General features: G+C 45.1%; 1 long non-coding RNA gene across 1 annotated transcript in view; it reads right to left on the reverse strand.

Annotated features, from left to right (window-relative positions):
* Positions 1-17379: 17379 nt before the first annotated feature.
* Positions 17380-22711, reverse strand: part of LOC123841734 (uncharacterized) — a 40441-nt gene continuing 35109 nt past the window's right edge. The window contains exon 8 of the long non-coding RNA XR_010407354.1: positions 17380-21477. This is a non-coding gene — a long non-coding RNA (uncharacterized LOC123841734). The remainder of the gene's footprint in view (positions 21478-22711) is intronic.

Raw genomic sequence — 22711 nt, forward strand, 5'->3', positions numbered from 1 at the left:
TACAAATCAAAACCACACTGAGATACCACCTTACACCAGTTAGAATGGCCAAAATGGACAGGGAAAGAAACAACAAATGTTGGAGAGGTTGTGGAGAAAGGGGAACCCTCTACACTGTTGGTGGGAATGCAAGTTGGTACAGCCACTTTGGAAAACAGTGTGGAGGTTCCTCAGAAATTTATAATATGGTATTATTAACTATAGTCACCGTGGTGTATAGTGCATCCCCATGACATTCATTTTTATAACTGGAAACTTGTACCTTTTGACTCCTTTCACCCTCTGGCCCCCCTGGGGCCTCCATTCCCTCCTCAGGCAACCACCAATCTGTTCTCTATATCCATGAGCTTGTTTCTGTTTTGTTTTGTATTTCTAGATTCCACATATAGTGAGATCATACAGTATTTATCTGTTTCTGCCTGACTTATTTCACTTAGCATAATACCCTGAAGGTCCATCCAGGGACCTTGCTACAACAAAGGCAAAATTTCATTCTTTTTTATGGCCGACTAATGTTCTATTTGGTCCACAGAATTTTCTAAATCCACTCAGGAGCCCGGGAGCCTGGTTGCTCCAACTAGCAAGGCCCCTGGCCTACAAGCCACAGCACCCAGCTTAGAAGGTCAGACCACACTTTCTGCAACAACTGCCCCCAAGAGTCAGGACTTGATCAATAGCTGACAGTTTCCTTCAATATTATCCTGTCCTCCAACACAGCAAATGGGAGAAAGCCAAATTTGCACGCCCCCCCCCCCCAAATCATGCCTCTCTTTTAGTCAGCCTGACCCTCCCATCAAGAAATGCCTTCCTTTGTTTCCCCACCAGAAAGCTTTCCCACTCCTCTGCCTGCCTCGGAGTTTCTACAAGTGCTGGTGGCTGACCCCTGCGCCACACAGAGCAAGCTCTCAGTAAATGGTGCTTGTTCTCATTTGGGAGGTCTTCTTGATCTCAGTGCCAGCTAGGTGGCAGTATCTTGTGGGGATGAGGCAAGGTCTCCAGAGGGTTGTATATTCTTTGAATCAGCGACCAACATATATGGTGCTGTTTTTCCAATAGCCAGAAGTCATAGGTCCAGGAAGCAAGGGATGTAAATAGGAATGGCACCACTCCCATTACCCTAAGTCACCCACTAGCAAAATTTCTGATTCCTAGTCCCACAACCTCATGTTCTACCAGCCTGGAGGTCTTAAAACACAAGAGGGAGAAAGGCTCCTACAAGGAGACACAATGATTCCATTGACCTGGAGGTTAAGACTGCCACTCGGCCACTTTCGTCTCTTCGTGCCTCTGAATCAATAAGCAAAGGTAGGGAATTGTGGTGTTGCCTGGGGTGACTGATCCTGACTACCAAGGGAAAATTGGACTACTACTCCACAATAGAAGTAAGGTACAATATGTCTGGAATACAGGAGATCCCTTAGGGCCTCTCTCAGTTTTACCATGCCCTGTGATCAAGGTTAATGTAAAACTACGATGACCCAAGTAATAGGCAGGAATGAAGGGTTGGGTCTATTCACCAGGTAAAGAATAAAACCAGCTGAAGCGCTCACTAAAGGCAAAGGGAATACAGAAGGGACAGTGAAAGAAGGTAACTGTAAACGTCAGCTACGGCCACAGGATCAGTTACAGAAACAGAAACGAGGACCACAATCATCATGAGTATTTCCTCCTTATTTTACTATGAATATGTTTGTGTGTATCTTTTTTTCCCCTCTCTTATGCACTTATCATGTAACATAAAATGTACCAATTTTTATCATAGGATTTAAGTATGCCAATTCCACATCATAGTGTTTAAGTTACATGATATCAAGGAGAAAAGAAAACATCACTCAAGGACCTACCTCCTCTTCTAGGGAAGGAGTTAGTGCCTTTTCCACCGTACAAAGGTTGTATCGTGTTAGGCAGAATCATGACCCCTTTATTTGGTCATAAGTAATTACTTATGGCTTGAAGAGATGTGTATGGGTGCCAAGTTGACAAGGGGTAGACTTGTCATGGGTAATTTTATGTGTCAACGTGACTGGCCATGGGGAGTCCAGATTAAACAATATTTCTGGATATGTCTGAGGGCATTTCCAGGTCAGAGCAGCATTTCCATTGAATCAATCGATTCCAAAACATATTGCCAGCCCCCACCATGTGTGTGGGCCTCATCCAACCCACTGAGGGCCTGAGTAGAAAGAACAAAAAAGAGGAGGAAGGAGGAATTCAACCCTTTTTTCCTTGACTTGCTGTTTGAGCTAGAACAACTCATTACATCTCCTGCCCTCACACTGGGATTTATACCATCGGCTCCCCTATTCTCAGACCTGCAGACTCACACCGAATTACACCATCAGCTTTTCTGGGTCTCAGTCTTGCAGATGGCACACTTTTCAGCCTCTATAATAACATGAGCTGACTCTCCACATACTCACTTCATGAAAATCTACAGCACACACTGACAAACCAATCACATGTTTGTCCTTGCCCCACACACCAAAAAGGATGACAAGGAAACAAAAGGGCCAGAAGCGCAGCATGGGCTGTGGGACACCCCATCACTGAGAAGCCCATTCCCCATGGCAGCGGAGGGTTTTATCAGCTGCAACTCTGTTCTGAGGGACTGGGCAGGGAGTACCCACCTCAGAAGAGCCCCTAGGGGAATCAGGGGGTGAGTGAAAAGTGGCCTTGAAAGAGGCCTCCACAGGCCTCCCCCAGTGTTTTAGAGGGATCACAGATGTTCTGCCAAGACATACCAGCTGTGGTTCATGCCTTTGTCTGCATGGCCTATGTGGATGTGTGCAGGGCACCAGGACACCAGAACAGAACCATGTCTCTATACACACAGCAAGACCCTCACGTAAAAAAAAGTCACAGAGGGCGCCTGGGTGGCTCAGTTGGTTAGGCGACTGCCTTCGGCTCAGGTCATGATCCTGGAGTCCCGGGATCGAGTCCCGCATCGGGCTCCCTGCTCAGCGGGGAGTCTGCTTCTCCCTCTGACCCTCCTCCCTCTCATGTGCTCTCTGTCTCTCTCATTCTCTCCCTCTCAAATAAATAAATAAAATCTTTTAAAAAAAAAAAGTCACAGATACAGAGGCCCACACAACACTCAAGGACCAATGGCTATAAAAACCGCACAGTGAAGCCTTTAGCCCCACACATAAACACACACCCCTTCACAGCACAGACTCAGCTGTGCCCGTCCAGTTGTGCAGTCCGAGACAGGGACTGCAGCTCCCCCAAACACAAAACAATCAGCCGTACCCACCTGACGTTGAAGAGCCAGTCCAGTGTGTTCCAGTCACCGAAGTGTTATTAGCCAGCTTCTCCAGCTTGGGAGGCCAAGTGGAGCAAACAGACGGTGGCTGTAGAGCGAAGGTTCATGGTAGACATTACCCAGCATGTGTTATGTGGCCCCACTGAGTCCACGCACACACGGGACATGTATCCCCATTGCATGTCCCATCTACATGCCAGCCCCCTGTTCCTACAGATGTACCTCCCAGGGTGCCAACACTGTCAGCCCTAGGGGTCTAGGGAGTCAGAACCCCCTCCCTCCAGATCAGGCCCTCACTGGTAACCCAGAGGAGGCCCAGAAGCCCACAGCCCAGAGTGACCCACCACTTATGTCCACACTAGAGAGGAGTGTTGCTAACGCAGGTCAGACCAGGGTTGCCAGAGGAGGCCTTCCTGCTCCAGCAGCAGAGCAAGGCTGTGGAGCAGCTTCCACACCCAGACCTGCCTGACTTTGCCCACCCAGACTTCCCAGGACTTGGAGCAACCAGGTACACCGAGCTTGCCTGGGCAGAGGGGCCTTGTGGTCACCCACCTGGCCAGAGCATGAATCTCTATCTCAGACCCAGGCTTCATGCAGATGCCCTTCACAGATGGGGAACTGAGAGGTGGGCCCAGACTGAAACCCCAGCACCTCCCGCCATCTAGGTCTCATCCAGGACTCAGGTGGGCACCCTCACCCAGATGCTGTGATCACCCACTGCCTATGATCTCCAGGGAGGTGACAGTGCCCAGGCCTAGACCCAGCCCATTCCTGCAGCCACTCACAGTGGCTCAGCTCCCACATGGCAGCTCCGGCTCCTGTCACCAGCCAGGAGTCTGGTGCAGGGTGCCAGGGTGCTCTCCCCTGTGCTTGTCATTCATTCATTCTATTCACTCCTGGTTCCAGGCCCAGAGGGATCACAAGAACATGTGGGGAAGGGAGAGCCAACCCTGCCCGGACTGAGGAAACACCCTGGAGAAAACTGTGAGGACCATGTGGGGACTTCAGTACAACCCCAGATGGCTCTAGAACCCCCCCCCCACCTCCCTGTGTTGTCCTCCCTCCACCCTTCCCCAGTTGAAGCCCTGTCCTCTCAAATCCCACCGTGGTGGCTACTGAGTAACTTGTGAAAGGCAAATCTGATCATGTCTGTGCCCCTAAACCTTCAGATCCCCCTACTGCTCTTAGGACAAGCCCTCAGGAGCCTCTGTGACATGTACCCCAATACACTCTCCCTTTGGCTGCTGCGGCCCAGCCTCATGGGTCCTCTTGAGTAGGGGACAATGAATTTGATCAGTTTCAAGGTCAATCAGATATCAAGGGTAGGGGCTTCTCTCTAAAGTGACTTAACAGGATTCCTGATACAACTAGACCAGGCAGGCTGAAGACGGCCCAAGTGATGTAGGAAAGCTAGAGAGAGAGAGAGTGCATGAGCAGTGGGGAAGAGCAGAGGGAGAGGGAGACGCAGACTCCCTGCTGAGTGGGGAGCCCGATGTGGGGCTCCATCCCAGGACCCTGAGATCATGACCTGAGCCAAAGGCAGATGCTTAACCATCTGAGCCCCCCAGGCCCCTGGACATGAATGCTCTTAGCAGCTCTGTTCATCACAGCCCTCAAACTAGAAACGACCACAGCGGTACTTCAAGGAGTGAAATGTTAAACAGTTGGGTGAAGGGGTGGGCACGGGGGTAGTTGTGGAAATGGAGAGAAGTGTTTGCAGACACATATCAGAGGAAGAGTGGACAGGAGAGGGCAATGGATTGTCTATGACATGCGGAGAGACAGGACGTATAAATGCTTGTTGAGGTTGGATCAGGATCGCTAAGTTAACAGTGGTAGAATCTATTCAGATGCGATGTCTGGGGGACTACCAAGGCAAGGAAGAAGGGTTTGTTAACCTTCAAAATAAAACTGTCGGTTATTTTACCAGCAAAGTGGATTTATTTGGGAATAGCAGAGAATTGCAATTCGGGGCACCCAAGCTAGAGTAAAACCATGGGCAAGTCTGGAGAATGAAGGACAGGAATGCTATTTTATAGAGGAAACAAGAGTTGGGACGGGCTGGAGTAAACTGGGAGTCTGAAGTACAGTGGCTCCTCATTGGCTGAGTTGGGATGGTCTTTCGTTGGCTGGGCTGTTGCCTGCCGGGTTAGTAGAGTAGGCCTCTTCCTTTGGGGAATATGAGGGAAGTCTAGTCCTACTGGGACCTCCAATTTGCCACAAGTGGTAAGGTGTGAGAGCTCCCCCTCTGGCCGTCCCACTCCATTTTAGTGAAGTTTTTCCTTTATTAATTTTCACAGGTTGGACTCTTTTTATTATTTATTTACTTATTTATTTATAAAGATTTTATTTATTTATTTGAGAGAAGGAGATAGAGATAGTGACAGAGAGAGAGAGTACAAGTGGGGAGAAGAGGGGGGAAGCAGGCTCCCTGCTGAGCAGGGAGCCCAAGACATTGGGGCTCCATCCCAGGACCCTGGAATCGTGACCTGAGCTGAAGGCAGATGCTGACTGAACCACCCAGGTGCCCCTGGTTGGACTTTTTTAATATGTCATATCTGTAAGGTCTCCAACTCAGAAAATGTAAGAAGTTGTTGTATATCTAATTCTGGATGGAATGAGAAATCTAGGGGTTTTGTAAGCACAGAGTTAATAATCAATGCCTTAGGAGTAGACTAGATCACACAGAGGTTATTATTATTTTTTAAAGCATAGTTATAAAAGAATAGGGCCCAGTGTTGATCTATCATGCACTTCAAACTTAAAAACCCAGGGCCTATGCCTGCAGCAAATAGTGCTGTGGAGGAGCATTGAGAGATACAGGAATAAAAGGAGAAGATCTGGTGTCAGGAGTCAGAACAAGAGTGTCCCCAGAAACACAGGTGAACCACCCAGCCTGCTTCTCCGCCCCTGCCCACCACAGTCTCAGGCAGGCAGTGCCATCCCAGCCCTTCTTCCTTTCCTTTCCACTCAGATCCAGGGCCAAACTGGGTGGGCGGATCCTGAATCCACAGGCCTGGACTCCCTGTCTCCTTGCATCACCCCACATACCTGGCACCCTTAGTCATTCATTCACTGCCCCAACTGTCCAAACCAGAGGCTGGCGGCCCAGACCTACTGCATCATAGCCCTCTTTGCAAGAATTGGGCTGCTTTCCCAAGGGAAGGACATTCCCTTCACTTGGTGGGGACAACAATCCTTTTGTACCTGGACACAATCTTCATGTGTCTTGCACATGAGACCAACTGAGGCCTCAGGGATGAGTGGCCTGCTCATCACTATTGCTCTCATGAAACAGCCCCAAGACACAGAGAGGAGCTTTTGGCTGGTTGGAAGTGCTATGCAGAAGGAGGAAAAACAGACAGCCACACAAACATACACACATCCTAGGGGGCTTTGGTACTCTTGCTGGGGGCAGCAACAGTGGGAGCAGAAAATGTTTCAAGAGGCAGTGGCTGCCAACTTCTTGGGTCCCTGGGCTGACAGCCCCAGCTGGTTCAGACAGATTCTGGTTGTTTTACTGATGTTACTCTGGAGGGGGTGAGGGCTTGGAGCTTCCTAGTCTGTCATTTCCTGACCAGCACCATACATTTTATTCTGTCCACTCTACTCTTTCTCCTCAATACACAGTCAAAAATAAAACAACAATAATCTGCATACATTGTATTCAATTTTCAAATTTGATCAAAGTTTAATAACAGAGGGAAACAGTTGTGAACAAGTTTGGTAAGGGAATTTTATTTATCTTTTTCAAAGTTATCAAAATGTTCAAGTAAAGTGTATAAAAACTTTAATATGTTTAAAATTGGAGGAAGTAAATAAACAATCCCTCATGGTTCTTTCTGGCCCACCCTTTCTTTCTTCCACCTCCAGGCTGCACAGCCTCCCCGCAGCACCCGTGACTCACCTGATGAAGCATCTGCCTTCCCACTGGTCTAGAAACTTCTTCTCTCATTCATCTTTATCTCCTGTGTTCCCCACATGCCTAAGGCCACTGCAGTCACTGACATGGTGAATTATTTCTCCACTGAACCCAAGGGCTGGATGAAAAAAAAAAGGAAGAAAGAAGAAAATCTCTACTATTTGTTCTGTGAAGTCATAAGCTTAATGGAAGCTGGAACAATTGAGCATAAATGTTTGGAAAGAGATTATTTCCACATCAGCCCCTGACCTGCCATACAGCTAATGTGGCAGTGAACATAACTGGTATTATTGACATTTCCTGGGTGAGCTTAGAATATTCAGGCTCAAAGGAGAACCCTGACCATTTGGCCAAAGGTGTATCAACTCAGGAGTAAGAGCAAGTCCTTATTCATTATTTCATCGTCAGGAACTCAGCCACCACTTCTCCTCTGTATTCTCATGCAGGGACATCTGGAAACTGAGCAGATAAAGCTGAGAAAAGAGGAAGAAGCCATGGGAGAATCCAGTCTTTTAAAACATAAAGGACCACACAGATAGATAGTATTGCTAGTCCTGAATCCACAAACGTTCACCTGGAATGACCCCCTTCTAGTCCAACCCAGAGGTTATGTGCAGAAGGATCTGAGACAGACAGACAGACAGGGAGCCCTCTCCTCTCCCCAGGGTCAAAAGGAAGAAAGGATTGGCTACTCTTCACATAAGGAAGACATCCATATCCCCATTGTGTAGATAACAAAATGAAAATCATAGACTGTATGGACTAAAGTATGTCCTCCAGGACTTCATATGTTGAAGCCTGAGCCCTGTGCATGACTATATTTGGAGATGGGGCCTTTAAGGAGGTAATTTAAGTTAAATGGGGTCATAAGAGTGGGGCCCTGATCCAATAGGACTGGTGTCCTTATAGGAAGAGGAAGAGGCACCAGGAGTGTGGGCACACAGAGGAAAGACCATGAGAGGACACAGCGAGAAGGCATCTCTGCGAGCTGAGGAGAAAGGTCTCTGGAGAAACCAAACCTGCTGACACCTTGATCTTGGACTTGTGACCCCCAGAACTGTGAGAAATAAATATTTGTTAAGCCATCCAGTCTGCTGCGTTTTGTTGCAGGCAGCCATAGGAAATTAATATATATAGGGTTTTATACTTTAATTAGACCTGTTCTGAATTATTATTACCATTTAATTCCTAAGATTAACACCAAATGCTAGGAAAACCTCATACTTGCCACATGGGGATTCTTGTCTCCAAGGTAAGGACCCCACTCTGGAGTTTCTGAGTTAATAATTCCTGGTTGGGTGTGCATTGCTTCTCTAACACCCACCCTAGTCCTTTGGAGCCACCCCCTCCCTGCTGTGCCCTGCCCCACCCTCTGAGTGCACCTGCCTGCAGTCATCTTGGCTCATCCACATGTGGGTGTCAGGCAGCAGTAGGACAGCGCCCCCAGTTCTGCCCTCCATAGCCTTGGACACATGGCCAGGCTACTTTAGATCTATTCAATGGTGGGAGGGACAATCCAAGAACTCATGTCTTGCTGGAGGTTTGGTGACTCTCATCACGCAAATCAGGCACTAAAAACCCTTTGCACAGGTAAGAAGCTGGAGGACAAACATCAGGAGTCTACTGCTGGGTACCACAATCCCCATGGGGCAGACAGGCTCTGCAAATAGAGTGAAGTTCAGCTTGGGAGGACATTGAGTTCACTCTTTCAGATATCTTAGTGAAGTGGTAGATGGAGTTCTGTTCTAGCATATGAAAGCATTTGTAGACTGCAAAGTCCTACCTAAATTAATGTTAATCATTAACTGGACTGCGTGGACAAATATTGTTAGAGTGTCAGGAACAGGCGTAGATGGTAACCTTTTGACCTGGGAAATGCCAAGAGAAACCATTTCTGATACTGCTGAGGCCCTCTGATTGGGATTTACATGTATTTGCTCATTTAATCCTCATTATAAGCCTGCTATGGATTGGTTATCCTTTTGGATTGGTTATCCTTTTAACAAGGACAAGAGCTAGGTTCAGAAAGCTTTACTGAAATGATGAAGTCATAGGTCTAGAAAAATGACAGAGCTGGCATGTAAGCTTAGCTCTGCCTGTCTCTTTATCTCCAATTCCCAAACATGCTGGTCCCAAGGGGTGGATCCCAGACCTAGGTTTTCCCTGGATATGTTGCCTCTGTAGGTCAGAGCTCAGGGACCTTCTGTCTTATCTCACCCTTCACTGTTCACACGCTGACACCAGGTGCCCAACTTCTCCTACCACAGAGTACTCTCCAGGGTGCTGACCCAACTTCCTAAACCAGCCCTACCTCTCTCCTCAGTTCCTAAGATCAGTCTCCCCCACCAGGACAATCCTCAGCCCTCCTGACCTTTCAGTACCCATGCCGGTCCAGCCCCAAACCCAGATGACAGGAATATCTCCCCCTCTTGGAGCTGCATCTGTCATAGCCCCAATGCATTCTATAAATATATGGCATCCTTCTAGGCCTTGATGACTAAATTATTCTTCCTGCTTTATAACATTTTAGACATTCCCCTTGTCTTTTGAATCTCAGAAATTCTCACCCATTCCTTCACTTTCAAAATGGGCTCCCCACCAACCACAAAGATGAATTAGACCATCTGAAGCAAAACTGCAGCTCACGGCCATGACCCTACAAACATTCCTGTATCCTTCCTCATTTGTTAGTCTTCTTCTGTTTAAATTGAAGGTCATATCTATCCCTGGATAAGTCCAGTTTCTCAAATGTATCCCCTTCTCTCCTGTTCTCTGGAGAACTTTTTATTTTTTTTTTAAGATTTTATTTATTTATTTTGACAGAGAGACAGAGAGAGGGAACACAAGCAGGGGGAGTGGGAGAGGGAGAAGCAGGCTTCCTGCCAAGCAGGGAGCCCGATGTGGGACTCGATCCCAGGACCCTGGGATCATGACCTGAGCCGAAGGCAGACGCTTAACGACTGAGCCACCCAGACGCTCCCTGGAGAACTTTTTATTATTAATTAGAAGCTAATCTCCTTTACGGACCTCTTCCCAATCCAGCCCTATAAACTCCTTTAGTCTCTTCTTTCTGGAAACAGATCCTCCTCTGAACCAGTTTATCTCTAGTTCCTGCCCAGTTATTTCCTCCCCTTCAAAAGTGAACCAAAAGAGCTGCGCTCAGCAACAGTCCACGCCTCCCCTCAGCCTCTGGAGGACTAAGGGTGAGCTCCATGAGGATACTGATCTGCATATTTACAAATCTTCATAACATCACAGTTACTTCCCATAATCAAATCAGATGAATTTTTCTCAGTCTTCCACTTGGAATCAAAGCAGAAGTGGACCACTACCTCCTTTGGGGAAGTTCATGTTTCCTAGGATTCTTTGACATCTCAAACTCCTGACTGAAAAACTCATGCAATCCAGTTTTCCATTGTTGTCTCTATAATGACGATGTCTAAAATTTCATTTCTAGATTTCATTTCTGAGGAACCATCTATACATGCCATGTGGAAACAGGCACTTAAAATGAAATGCATCTCACACTGAAGCCAATAACTTCCTCCCCCAAATAAAAATTACTTCTCCTCTAGTCTCTAATCTTAGATTGTGGCTCTGCTATTCATTCAGGGACTCATCTTTGATAGACCTCAGGACCATATAAACACAATCAAGCATTGCCTTTATCTCTTCTCTGAGCACCATTATCATCATTCATTTCCAACCCAACACCTACACACATACCCCTGCCTGCACTCCAATGCTTCAGTTGCAGTTTCAGTGTCAGTTCTCAGGCATTCCTTCTTTAAATTATTCCCTAAGTGTCTCCTCCCTGTTGTCTTGAATAGAATCTGTAGGACATTCACCTAATTTCTCACTGTATCTTTATATATTTTTTTGTTCTTTTCTTTATTTCCTGTATCCCCCACTGGCCGACCTGCAGAAAAGTCAGCTGCACATTCAAAAGGCAAGTTTCCCTTGACTATTACATGTGAATTATAAACTCACCAATTCCATGTACACAAGAGCCTGACCTTCTCTCAGATGACCTGTCACCAAAGGCCTGTAGCCAAATTAAACCATCAACTTCAGATTAAAAATTTCTTGAACAGGTGTTGGTGAGGATGTGGAGAAAAAGGAACCCTCATGCATTCTCAGTGAGAATGCAAACTAGTGCAGCCATTGTGGAAAACAGTATGGATTTGAGGGTGTTCCTCAAAAAGTTGAAAATAGAACTACCCTCTGAAACCCTCAGTTTTTATACATGAACGATGAATCATGGAACACTATATCAAAAACTAATGAAGTACTACATGGTGACTAACATAACATAATAAAAAAATAAAGTATATGATCATAAAAAAAAGAAAATAGAACTACCCTACAATCTGGTAATTGCACTACTGGATATTTACTCAAAGAATACAGAAACACTAATTCAAAGGGATACATACACCCCTATGTTTATAACAGCATTATTTACAATAGCCAACAAATAGAATCAACCAAGTGTCCATTTACAGATGAATGGATAAAGATGATGTAGTATATATAATCAATGTAATATTCTTTCAGTTTCTGTCTGTCCTGAAAGCTCTTTATTTCTCCTTTCATTCTGAATGACAGCCTTGCTGGGTAAAGTATTCTTGGTTGCATGTTCTTCTCATTTAGTACCCTGAATATATCATGCCAGCAAGTTTTTGTGGATAGTTCTGATGTTAGTCTGATGTTCCTCCTTCTGTAGGTAAGGAACCTCCTATCTAGCCTGCTCTCAGGAGAGCTTCCTTGGCTCTAAGACTTGCAAGCTTCACTATTATATGTTGGGGTGTTGATCTATTTTTATTGATTTTGGGAGGGGTCCTCTCTGCCTTTTGGACACGAATGCTTGTTTCCTTCCCCAGATTAGGGAAGTTCTCAGCTGTGATTTGCTCAAATACACCTAGTTTCTTGAAGCCTTTCTTCATGGGCTGTTAGTTGTTTTTCTCTCTTTTCCTCAATTTCCTTCTTTTCCATCAGCCTGTCTTCTAGATCACTTACTCTCTTCTGCCTCAATCACCCTAGCTGTTAGAACAATCACCCTAGCGGCATCTAAGTTGTAGCATTTTTAAGTTTGGCCTGATTAGATCTCATTTTGCCCTTAGAGATTCTGTACTGTCTTTTATGCTTCTTTGAAGCCTAGCTATTAAGTTTATAATTGCTATCCTGAATTCCATCTCTGAAATCTTATTTATATCCATATAGATTAGATCTCTGGCAAAGGACCAAAGGTTCTTTTTTTGTGAATTCCTCCTTCTAATCATTTTGCCCAGGGAAGAATGGGTGAGTGGGTGAGTAGAGTCCAAAATATCTACCTCGACCCAAGCAAAATTCACCCTAGACAAATCCGAAGCGATCAGAAACCAAAACAGAAAAGCAAACAAAACCAAAGCAAAACAGAAAAAAAAAAAAAAAGAGAGAGAGAGAAAAGAAAAAAGTGGGCGGGGGGCGGTCAGAGAGACTAATCTCACAGGGTGGATAAAGCAGGGTGATGCCCTTGTTCCTGAGTATTTTGGTCTGTGTGTGAGAAGACCTAAATTTCAAAGTTGCAAAGAAGGCAAAATATATATATATATATATATACAAAAATATAATTGAATAGAGCGAAAGAGACCAAAAATGAAGCATATATCTATAAATTGTAGATGTAAAAAATAAAAGTTAAAAAGTGACTTAAAAACCTTTGGCAGAGGGGTGCCTGGGTGGCTCAGTCGTTAAGCGTCTGCCTTGGCTCAGGTCATGATCCCAGGGTCCTGGGATCGAGCCCCGCATCGGGCTCTCTGCTCCGCAGGAAGGCTGCTTCTCTCTCTCCCACTCCCTCTGCTTGTGTTCCCTCTCTCGCTGTGTCTCTCTCTCTCTCAAATAAATAAATAAATAAAATCTTAAAAAAAAAAAAAGAAAAACCTTTGGCAGAATAAGAAACTAGTTGAAACAGGAAAAAAGAAAAAAAAAACGAAATGGGAAATTTTAGAATGAAAGATAAATGAATCATGAGAAAAAACCTCTAGCTCAATATACTATTTTCCCCTGGTGCTGGAGTTTTACAGTCTTGTGGGATCTGTAAACTAGTTGTGCACCTGTTCTCCCAGTTTGTCTTCTGGGGGAGGGTCCTGCTGTGCTGTTTCTCAGTTGTCTTTGCCTGGGGGAAGTTGCACCGCTGGTCCTCCGTGTGGCTTTTGTTCCCTGGAGGCTTTCCGTGCGTCTTTAGAGGATCAGAATAAAAATGGCTATGCCTGCTCTCTGGCCCCTCTAGGGCAATATCACTTTCTGGTACCCGGTTTATGGAAGACTCTCCCTACCCTCTTTATCTTCTGGTATCTCCCCTCAGAGTCACGTCTCTGCACCTCCTACCTTGAAAAAAGCAGTCGGTTTTCTACTTGTAGAGTTCCAGATATATTTTCTCGCATCTCAGGCTGAATTCATGGCTGTTCAGAATGGCTTGATAGATATCCAGCTAAATTCAAGGGACCAGATGAAACAATGTCCCCTACTCTTCCGCCATCTTGCCTGTTGGATCCAACTGCGCAACATTTCCGATGTGCCTATCATCTGCAAACATTCTGCCTTGTGGAACTAACCAATGGTATCATAAAATCCCAACTGGCAAAACCCATGGTGTCTTTCCATTTGTCATGGCCAAAAGCTTTTCCCGTAATACCATTGAATCTTAGGTCCACTCTCCATGAGAGACATAAACTTTCACCATTTGAAATAATTACTGGAAGGAGATTTAGTCAAGGGGCCTCTGAAGCCAGCAACTTAAAGGTGATATGATGACTTATCATAAGGAAGGGCAGTTGTAAACAGGTGCTTCAAAGAAATGAGAAATTGGTGGAATAGTCTGTCCACAGCATATTCCTGGGAAACGAAGTCATCCAGCATTATGGCCTCCACCACACCTCCAAAGACTACACCAAGCCTCTTGAGGGTTCATACCAGGTATTGTGAATCGCTAGATAGAAGGCATTGACTCATAGATTCTTGTCTATCATTTCTTTTGAAAAAGTCGCAGCATCCAATTGGACTACCAAACCAATGGGACACCCCAAACTGACTGCAGCCCAGAAAAAGAAGCAGATGACATCTGCTTTCCCAAGACGCAGGACCAGACCAATTCCATAGTACTTTCATCACACAAAAATCTAATGGAAACTCCTAAAGTTGCTGAAATCTTTGCCCTTTGGTTTCTCTGTGTAGGATTTGGTGTGATATTTGTTCTTTTACACTTAGCAGGGCTTCTTCATGGTGGTAACCAAACTCTCAAAGGTTTCTGAATGCCTACTGTTGTTCCCAGTTGTTCACTTTGCCCTTATCTCCTCTCTTATCTAGAAAGATGGTATTATTGTTTAGCGATGACAATCCTATGCTTCACCTGGCAACCCATATGATTGCTGGATCTGTCATTGTTCTCCCACGGGAGTCGTGCAAGATACAATGACCCCACAGTCATTCCTATCTCCAATTTTACAATTGCACCTGATTACACAGCTAGCCATACTACAGCACCATCTGCCATAACTTATCCTGTCCAAATCTACATATTCAATATCCTGTCTCCAGCTGTTTCTTAACACCCCCACAAATTGAGAACTCTTACTGAATTTTAGCAAAAACACTAACAAAAATACTCTAACCCTACCACACGAAACTCCCACGCTGTCACATTCTTACATCATTCTCCCTTCCTGCCTCTCAGCCTCACCTTCCCCATGTGAGCAATGACCCACGTGAGTAAGTAAGAGGGACCCCCTTTGTTCCACCTTTCTGGCACAACCTGACATTGTGAATGGCTGTAGCATCCCACCCCATGCCACTAGGGGCTTGTCAAAGGAACCTCACTTCCCAACCTTGGACATCACCCCTCACTCACTCCTGGTCTCAACGTCCTTTCCAACTGATGAAACCAAACGCCCTCAGAACATGTCTGGAATCCTCTGTGCACCGGGGGGGGGGGGGGGGGGGGGAGGAGGGAGGGGATACATTTTCATTTGCATCTTCCATCTCCAGCCCTGGGCTTATGAATGTTTTGATAGCTGGAGAGGCCCTGGTGCTTGCTGCATGTTTTCTAGGACAGCCAATGTCTCCTTTTACTGTTTTCAAAATGGCTGCTACCCCTAAACCTCACTTACAAAATTCAAGACCCTTATGAATGATAAAAAATTACCTGGATGTGGTGCCTGGAAGACAATAGCTATGCCACAGCCAAGGCTGGGACTTTCCTGTAGGATATTCTGGAGATAAGTATAACCCACACCTTACAATCATTAGCTCAGGGCTTGGAGCAGGCACAGCCCATCTACAAGTTGTGATGCAAAATCTTACCAGAACTCTTAACAGAATAGCTCACTCCACTTTCAGAGCCAGCAGAGCCCAATGTAAGTCTTTAGATTCCCTAGATCCTGAGGTCCTCAACAACAAAACTGCATTAGATTACTTACTCACAGCCAAGGAGGAGTTTGTGCCACAGCTGAAACATCTTGCTGTATGTGTATGAGCTCATTTCAACAAGCAGAAATAAAAACCACCGAGTTTCTCACATTATACAAGTCCCTAAAGAGATATTTGAGCTTTATTCCAGAGTGGTTTAATGTCAAGTTTCTGATACTTTCAGCTGGCTGCCTTCAGCACTTGGGGCTCTCTTGTGTTCAGGTTTATAAGTTATACTGTTGAATATTTTAATTTGTGCCCTATTTGCAATTTTCCAATTGCTCAGTCTTTGCATTTCTCATTGTGCTACTACTCAAAATGTCAAAATGATGGTTGCACAAAGAATAGAAACCTTTCATCAGATCTACCTAGAAATGAGACCCTGGCCCCAACTGACATCACAACCCTATTTCTTAAAACCTTCTTGTTACTCAGATATGGTCCTAAGACTCACCTAGCATTCTTGCTGAACATAACAAATATCAATGAATTAAGAGACTCACCCTTTGGGGGGACATGATGGACCGAGAGCAGGTTGCCAACCACTTCAGCAATGAAAGGGGCCTGTAGGATCGTAAAACTTCTTCATGTTACTTCCTGTTGGAAAGATCTTGAAAAAAAGGTGGTGGGGGGAATGTGAAAGAAGATTTGAAATGAAGTAAGTAAGCATTGCTAAGAGAGTCACTCAAACTAGAGTATAAAGGGCAGTAAGGAAGTAAGGCATATGCACACCTCCTGTTTCAATTTCCAGAACACCATGAACTTTCACTTCTGGCAATTGTAACTGGTCAATTTTAAGTGGACACCTCCTGGAACACATTGTTCTACTTTGGACTGAAATAGAGACAATGGAACAACTGTTAAGGAAATGGCCGATCTTGTATTTGACAGTCATCCTGAACACTGAGCACTCACCATAATTCTTTCAAACAAGTCTGTATTTTCCCTTCATAAACCTGCACTCCCTGCTCAAAATTAGGAGCACACCCGATTTCTCTCCACTCTATGTCACCCAGATTACAGTTCCTAAGTCCCTAACAAGTTAAAGTTTTGGTAGTTTTATAGCATCTACTTCTTGATGGACAGGAATTATGTACAAATGCAAGGCCCACTTTTGGTTATTTATACAATGTCATCATGTGATGGCAAACGTCAGAGGAAGAATGGAAATGCCAAAATATAAGTTGACACTTCAAGTTAAAGTCAGATTCCTAAATTTGTTTAAAGTTACATGTTTTTAGAAAAATTGCTCCAGGAGAAAAATCTCTAGGTATAATAGAAGATATCTTTTTTAAAAAATTTTTATTGTTATCACCATACATTACATCATTAGTTTTTGATGTAGTGTTCCATGATTCATTGTTTGTACATAACACCCCGTGCTCCATTCAGAATGTGCCCTATTTAATACCCATCACCAGGCTAACCCATCCTCCCACCCCCCTCCCCTCTAGAACCCTCAGTTTGTTTTTCAGAGTCTATCGTCTCTCATGGTTTGTCTCCCCCTCCGATTTCCCCCCCTTCATTCTTCCCCTCCTGCTATTTTCTTCTTCTTCTTCTATTTTTTTTAACATATATTGTATTATTTGTTTCAGAGGTACAGATCTGTGATTCAACAGTCTTGCACAATTCACAGCACTCACCATAGCACATACCCTCCCCAATGTCTATCACCCAGCCACCCCATCCCTCCCACCCCCCACCACTCCAGCAACCCTCAGTTTGTTTCCTGAGATTAAGAATTCCTCATATCAGTGAGGTCATACGATACATGTCTTTCTCTGATTGACTTATTTCGCTCAGCATAACGCCCTGCAGTTCCATCCACATCGTTGCAAAAGGCAAGATCTCATTCCTTTTGATAGCTGCATAATATTCCATTGTATATATATATACCACTATTCAATCATCTGTCGATGGACATCTTGGCTCTTTCCACAGTTTGGCTATTGTGGACATTGCTGCTATAAACATCGGGGTGCATGTACCCCTTCGGATCCCTACATTTGTATCTTTTGGGTAAATACCCTGGATCATATGGTAGCTCTATTTTCAACTATTTGAGGAACCTCCATACTGTTTTCCAAAGTGGCTGCACGAGCTTGCATTCCCACCAACAGTGTAGGAGGGTTCCCCTTTCTTCGCATCCCCGCCAACATCTGTCATTTCCTGACTTGTTAATTTTAGCCATTCTGACTGGTGTGAGGTGATATCTCATTGAGGTTTTGATTTGGATTTCCCTGATGCCGAGTGATGTTGAGCACTTTTTCATGTGTCTGTTGGCCAGTTGGGATGTCTTCTTTGGAAAAATGTCTGTTCATGTCTTCTGCCCATTTCTTGATTGGATCATTTGTTCTTTGGGTGTTGACTTTAGGATGTTCTTTATAGATTTTGGATACTAGCCCTTTATCTGATATGTCATTTGCAATTATCTTCTCCCATTCTGTCGGTTGTCTTTTGGTTTTGTTGACTGTTTCTTTTGCTGTGCAAAAGCTTTTTATCTTGATGAGGTCCCAATAGTTCACTTTTGCCCTTGCTTCCCTTGCCTTTGGCGATGTTTCTAGGAAGAAGTTGCTGCAGCTGAGGTAGAAGAGGTTGCTGCCTGTGTTCTCCTTTAGGATTCTGATGGACTCCTGTCTCACATTGAGGTCTTTCAACCATTTGGAGTCTATTTTTGTGTGTGGTGTAAGGAAATGGTCCAGTTTCATTCTTCTGCATGTGGCTGTCCAATTTTCCCAACACCATTTGTTGAAGAGACTGTCTTTTTTCCATTGGACATTCTTTCCTGCTTTGTCAAAGATGAGTTGACCATAGAGTTGAGGGTCCATTTCTGGCTCTCCATTCCGTTCCATTGATCTATGTGTCTGTTTTTGTGCCAGTACCATACTGTCTTGATGATGACAGCTTTGTAATAGAGCTTGAAGCCCGGAATTGTGATGCCGCCAGCTTTGCTTTTCTTTTTCAACATTCCTCTGGCTATTCAGGGTCTTTCTGGTTCCATACAAATTTTAGGATTATTTGTTCCATTTCTTTGAAAACACTGGATGGTATTTTGATAGGGATTGCACTGAATGTGTAGATTGCTCTAGGTAGCACTGACATCTTCACAATATTTGTTCTTCCAATCCATGAGCGTGGAACGTTTTTCCATTTCTTTGTGTCTTCCTCAGTTTCTTTCATGACTATTTTATAATTTTCTGAATGCAGATTCTTTGCCTCTTTGGTTAGATTTATTCCTAGGTATCTTATGGTTTTGGGTGCAATTGTAAATGGGATCAGCTCCTTCATTTCTCTTTCTTCTGTCTTGTTGTTGGTATATAGGAATGCCACTGATTTCTGTGCATTGATTTTACATCCTGCCACTTTACTGAATTCCTGTATGAGTTCTAGCAGTTTTGGGGTGGAGTCTTTTGGGTTTTCCACATAAAGTATCATACCGTCTGCAAAGAGAATTTGACTTCTTCTTTGCCGATTTGAATGCCTTTTATTTATTTTTTTGTTGTCTGATTGCTGTGGCTAGGACTTCTAATACTATGTTGAATAGCAGTGGTGATAGTGGACATCCCTGCCGCATTCCTGACCTTAGGGGGAAAGCTCTCAGTTTTTCCTCATTGAGAATGATATTAGCTGTGGGTTTTTCATAGATGGCTTTTATGATATTGAGGTATATACCCTCTATCCCTATACTCTGAAGAGTTTTGATCAAGAGAGGATGCTGTACTTTGTCAAATGCTTTTTCTGCATCTATTGTAATAGAATATATCTTTCGAAGTAATTTGTCGAATGTCATCATAGCCACTAAAATACTCTCAAAAGTTGTACTTGTGTTTTCACCAGCAAAAAAAAAAAATCCTCTCAAAATCATCAATTAAAATTATCTGTGATCTTACATTTGCCAAATTGACGGACATTTCTTTGCTGTTATCATTTAAAAAATAAAGTTGTCCTTCAACAGATGAATTGATAAAGAAGATGTGGTTCATGGAATATTACTTAGCCATTAGAAAAGACGAACACCTACCATTTACATCGACATGGATGGAACTGGAGGGTATTCTGCTAAGTGAAATAAGTCAATCGGAGAAAGACAATTATCATATGGTTTCACTTATATGTGGAATATAAGAAATAGTGCAGAGGATCATAGGAGAAGGGAAGGGAAACTGAATGGGAAGAAATCAAAGAGGGAGACAAACCACAAGAGATTCTTGACTCTGGGAAACAAACTGAGGGATGCAGAAGGGGAGGTATGTGGGGGGATGGGGTAACTGTGCACATGATGTGATGAGCACTGAGTGTTCTATGAACTGATGAATCACTGATCACTACACCAGAAACTAATGATGTAGTATACGTTGGATAATTGAATTTAAATTAAGAAAACAAAAAGAAATAAAAATAAGATTGTTAAAAGTGTACAGTTTCATGACATAATTAGTGAGTCTGTGTAAAACTGATCCAGAAAAATGATCTATAGCAGAGGAGTTCCCTCTCATTCAGCCTTTCTGTTCTATTGAGGCCTTCAGTTGAAGGGTGAGGACACCACACCCTAGAGAGGGCCCTCAGCTCACCTTGGTGTGAGCAGTCAAATGATAATTCACCCCAAATGCCCTCACAGAAACAACAGGAGGAATATTGAGCAATTGTCGGTTTCCTCAAGGACCAGTCCACATGGCTTTCATGAGACGCATCAGGAGTGGAGGATGACCACCACATGCCTTGTTCCATCAGAGTCCTTCACACAGACACCTGTGCTGCTCACCTCCTTTCTTCCTATAACGTGTTCCCTCAGTCTTAAGTGCCCAGTTCTGTGTGTCCCTGTCTTTCTCTTCCTGTTTGGGACATGTCATCACTTTGGGTCTGCCCTCAGGCCCTTGTACTCCTAGATTTGTCCTGGGAGGGCTAGGGGCTCCTCAAATTCCCTGAGGATGGTCTTTCTCAGGATGAGCCGGATACTCAGGTAGTGAGGTCAGCCTCTGAACAACTTCCTTGTGATGATGGTCAAGCTCCTCCCCATTGGGGTGGGAGAGGGTGAGAAAAGAGGGGAACTTGGAAGGAGCACCTCGTTCACTCACATGGGAATTAGGGGACAGATGGGAGGGAGCCAGGCTTCATGTAGCTTCTAAATGGGGCTGCTGGGGCTGAGCCCTCTCTGTCCTCTGTCCTGCTCTGGGGAACACAGGATAGGTTCCCTGGGAGGGACTTCCTCACAGCCCCACCCCCCACATTACACACAGGAAGGTGGGTCTGGACTGAGCAGAAGATGCCTCTGTAGATACGATCGGCAGGTTGTCCACCAATGCTGGTCCCTATCCTTCCTCTAGAAGACAGGCTGGGGTGTAGGTGGACAGGCTCTGATGAAGCCCTGGATCCTTTCCAGGTGCTGCCCCATCACAGATCCACCTGGGGGTGGGCCTGGGAGACCAGTGAGAACCAGCCCTGTCTCCCTGTCTGGGGACCTGTGCTCAGACCTCCATGGGGGTGGGACAGCCTGGGGAGTGGTAATTTGCATAATGTGCCTCCATTCCCCTGGGGGTGATATGACAGACTTGAAGCTGCTCTGGTCTTGCTCTGTGTTCTTGCAGTCCTGGGCATCTCCATGGCCTGGACTCCTGTCTCTTTTCTCTCCTTCTTCACTTACTGTCCAGGTGCTGGATCCTGAGGGTCAGGAGGAGGGGTCTGGTTGGGACAGGAGCCTTGCTCTTTGACCACCCTGATTTCCAGGATATTTGGAGATTCCAGGCACTCCATTTGTGTCTCTCCCTGTTCTTTCCAGCTGTGTGGGTGCAGCCTGTGGTGACTCAGCATCCTCAGTGTCAGGGTCTCAGGGTCAGAGGGTCACCGTCTCCTGCAGTGCAAGCAGCAGCAATGTAAAAAGTTATACTGTGGGCCAGTATCAATAGCTACCTGGTGCTGCCCCCCACTCTGTGATGACTGGTAGTACTGGACCCTCAGGGGGTCCCAGGCAGATGCAATGGTTCCAATTATGGCACCATCAAGATCTGAACATCTCAGGGATCTGGTCTGGGGAGGAGGCTGAGGATTACTGCTCCTCTTGGGACAGAGGCCACAGTGCTGACACAGGGTTCCTGGGCTGGGAAAAGGAGACAGAAACCTGTGCTCTGACATATGGCCAACTCTGGACCACACTCCCAGCCTGTGACCTGCACCAAGTGTATCTGGGGCTGCCGACACCCAGCAGGAATCCACTGTGGACCCTGACCTTGGAAGGAAGGCCCTCCTGCATGCCCTCCTGTTGGCAGAATGTAGTGTGCATTCTCTGTGCAAGGGAGTTTATTTTATCCCACATCCTCTCCAGCCCTTTACATTCAAACTGTGGAAGCTTTCAAAGTAACTTAACCTTCAAGCAATAAGGAAATAACGGACCCAAGCATTCACCAGTTACTTGCAGAGAAAACTGAAGTTAAAGCTGTGACAAGCTGTAAGATGCAGAACTTCCAATATGTCCTGTTTCCTAATTGTTCCCACATAACCTGCAGGAAGACACAAGGTGACACCTAAATCCCTGTGTTTCAGCATCCTCCATGAAGAGCAGATAGGAAGGGAGCAGGAAATCAGGATGAATGGGCCTGGTGGATGCTCATTCATGAGGAGGAGTGGTGAAAGAAACTGGAGGGCAGGAGGGGAAAGGAGAGGCAATATGCCAATCCCCCCACCACCAGAAGGACAGGGGATCACAGAAGCATGCTCCCCAGGGGATTTCTCAGGCTTTCAAAACAAGAAGGCTGTCTGTACTAGCCTCAAAAAACCACAGAAACAAAAGGAAAAATAACTCTTTCCTTAGCAGGCCCTCATGTGATCTTTCGGGAAATATGAGATCTCCATCCAAATCTCGTGAGAACTCTTCCAAAATTTGGAAACCTCAGTCCAAATCTTGTGAGTTGTCATCCAAATCTCTCTAGATCTTAGTTGAAATCGCGGAAGATCTCATCGATATTGGGCAAGATTTTACTCCAAATCTCATGAGATCTCTTCCAAATCTTGGGAGATCTCAGGTCCAGCAATTGAGATCTGGGTTCAACACCTGTTACCTGGAGCCAAACACCAGGACCCATGGGATG

This window comes from Mirounga angustirostris, unplaced genomic scaffold (assembly GCF_029215605.1).
Source record: "Mirounga angustirostris isolate CCGP_5_RB_7025 unplaced genomic scaffold, mMirAng1.0.hap1 SCAF_14, whole genome shotgun sequence".
Lineage (NCBI taxonomy): Eukaryota > Metazoa > Chordata > Mammalia > Carnivora > Phocidae > Mirounga > Mirounga angustirostris.